We start from the raw sequence: 3,586 nt of genomic DNA on the forward strand, positions 1-3,586 counted from the left end.
GGACAGGAGCTGCAGAGGGAAACATCTTAAAAACTTGACAGTACACATTTAACATTCATGTTAGGAGGCATGGGAACGCCACGGCATCTCCGTGAGAGATCCCTACTGGAGCTGCCCTCTCTCTCTCTCTCTCTCTCCCTCTCTCTCTCTGTGTGCCTACGTCACTGCCTGGGATTCCCTCATGGCTCCAGTCCCACAGTGAAGTAACTCTGGATTTTCTTTTTTGGCAGGAGAAACACTGTAAATAGCCCACGTGCCAGAGACAGCCTGTTGAGAAATGTGGATTCTGGCAAAAGAACAGCTGAAAACGGGCCAACCCACGCCTTGTTCCCTGCTCCGCTGCGATGAGGAGGGGAATCTTAAAAGGCCCCGTTGTACTTAGCTGCCCGTGCCGCGTGTCGCGCGTCATCAGTTATTTTAGTATTTTAGGGGACCAAGCATGCAAAAGTATGAATCCGGCAATACTGTAGGGAACACACCGCAAACAAAGACACCACATGCGTTTACTGTAACATTTACATAACAACATTTTTTGTGCTGACATTTTGAGGGGTGTGAGATGATTTCTGCATTGCTCAGCAACACAATACAAAAGACGCATGACACATTCAACTGACAGGCAGTGGGCATTGTGCCTGTGCCAGTACTTGGCACAATGCCCACTGCCTACCTGTGAACTGAAGACCATTTGAACACTGACACTTCAAAACACAAAACTTCTCATAACAACAACAAAAAAAAGATTACCGTTTGGATATAATTAAACACACAAGCTTATCTATAATATCTTTGCACTAAATCCTTGCACAAATACGTTTTGGATTACTACCCAACTCCTCAGTTCACCACATAATAATTGCCGCTATTTACATTATTGTATGTATATACTTCACTAACTTTTAGTCATCCATTTATATTCAGTATATTCTTTATCCTGCAAAATTTCTTTTTTGGCTGCAATAGATAGTAAAGGAAGGTTCAATTATTTTAAATTGTATTATGTCTTAGTCTATGATCTCGCACCCCACACCAATGTGTCTATGTACTGATACTGTTTTTGCACACGTATTAGGTTTTTACACTTTATTACATATTACTACTACTACATTACTTGCTTGAGTCAGTCTAACGCACACACGCACGCCCGTCCGCTCCCGCACAGGCATGCACACACACAAACAAACACACACAGACACGCTCGCACGTGCGCGCGATCACAATGAGTAACTAAGCTCATTGGCCAAACACTTCTCTGTGTGTGACTGCAAATGTTTCAGTCATGCCTGAACGGCCTTGGCAGAAGACTGCACAAGTTACAGTCCTAGTCAGTCACAGCATCCAAAAGGCTCTGCAAATATCCTGGGGCTGGGGATTAGCTCTCTGCGATGACAGGAACATGAGCAGGCTTGAATTGGTGTATTTGTGCTTGTAAACCTACTTTAAAAATCAGACGCCGTGTCTCATTTCATGGGGCGTAAAGAAGGGAAGGGGAGCTTCCATTCATTCATGCAGAACATCTCAGGCTAAAATAAACACACCCAAGTGTAAATTCACACAAACAACAAACAAACCGGTGTTCACTCATTAGTCAGCAAAACACGACCACAAACAGCTCTCGTGCTTGAGCTTCTGCTTTTGGCGTTATAGAAAATACAATTAAAACAAGTGGCAAACAGGCTTTTTTGACCATGTCAGGTTGGCAGGAACACGCACACACACACGCACGCACACACACACACACACACACACACACACACACACACACACACACACACACACACACACACACACACACACACACACACACACACACACACACACACACACACACACACACACACACACACACACACACACACAGACAGGGACTTCAAATGAGTGCTGTGACAATGACATAGAAGCAGTCTACTGTCTCCTTGAGATATTCCCGCCCCGAAAACAGTAGCAGTGAAAAAAGAAGCAGTACTATAAACAGTACGAAACAAAACTATTTCTGTTTGTTTTCTCAGCGGCGGCTGTGTCTTTTGATGGGGAAATGAAACACATTGTTTCCTTCGGAGATGCTTTGAAATCTTGAGTTACTAGTTACTTTGTAGATTTGGATTATTAGAAAACATGCATTAACCACTTCAGCCCTACTTTGGCTATATGAAAATAGCCGATCTACAAGGTCACAACAAGTCGCATCGTGCTTGTAGATCTGCTATTTTCAAAAGATTTTTTATACATTTTTAAATGGGACATTACTTCTTCTGGGTACAGTATGGGACAGTTCTACTTTTTGTACAAAAATTACGTTTTGATGACAATACTTTTGTACTTTTACTCAAGCACATTTTGAATACCAGACTTTTACTTGTAACAAAGTATTTCTACATTGTGGAATTGATACTTTTACTTAAGTAAAACATATCAGTACTTCTTCCATCACTGTCAACGACCACCGTGTCCATAGGATGGAAAAACTGGGGGTTTCATAACAAGGCATGTTATTCATTAAGTCAGGCTTTTCATTATGCACAGAGACACGGCAGTGGAGGCCTTTAAGAGCTGAACTTGATCGCCAACCATACGTTTCTAATCCAACGTGGGCCAATAACAGCCCAAAATCCCCCTCCTCTATTTGCGAGGCTCTCCGCTCCCAGTAGGCTACAGCAGGCCAAAGAGTCCTGTAGGGCTGCAACTATCCATTATTTATTTGGCGATCATTCCGTAGATTACCTTTCCGATTAATCGAATAATCGATTAAGCATTATTCTATACATACTTTGCCACACAAAAAAACAAAAAACAGTAGCAGATCTACAAGCTCTCAATGCAACGCATCGCGGCGCAAAGTGAGCGTGTAGATCGGCTATTTTCTTTGCAACTTTTTGCCTAAAATGCCATGACCAAAATAATGGATTAGTTGGATTAACTGCAGCACCCCTAATGGCCCTGTGTTTGAATGGGGGAAGGCTTCAGGATCATCAGCCAAAGTGGTCCAGAGGATACCATATCGTTGATGTCGGGCAGAAACCTCTTAACTCCATATTCTTACTTTTTGTGTTTTTTTTCGTAGATTAACGCCCTACTTGATCACTCTACAGCATCACACAAAAGCATCAAAAGTAGCAGACCTACAAGCTCGAAACGCAGAGCTTTTGAATTTGAATCCTGAAAAGTAACAGCTTTGGACATATGAGGTTTCCACCCGAGAGAGACGACACACTGTCCAAAACAGATTAGCGTAGCGATTTCTAGGCGAGCCTCTAAAGTGGCTGGGAGGGCCCGGGTCCAGGCTGGAAAAGCTCTCCTAAGTATTTCATTGCTAATCACACTGCAGGGTGCAAGTTGCACATTAACCACATTAACTCTGGAGTCCCTATTTTTGGGCACGGCAAAGTTTTCACACAATCTTTTCGATAAATAGCAGAGCTACCAAGGTTATAGATGTGCTATTTTCGTAATAGCTGAAGCATAAAATAGGGCTTAAGCGGTGTTGAGGTTGAGGTTTTGATAGGGACAAGCTCAGGCAATCGTTCAGCCATCTCTTTTATCAGGTTTTACACTCAAAGAGTTGTGTAACTACACTTGCACCTTGACA

Source organism: Gymnoscopelus braueri, assembly GCF_963280865.1.
Source record: "Gymnoscopelus braueri genome assembly, chromosome: 6".
In the NCBI taxonomy this organism is placed as follows: Eukaryota; Metazoa; Chordata; class Actinopteri; order Myctophiformes; family Myctophidae; genus Gymnoscopelus; species Gymnoscopelus braueri.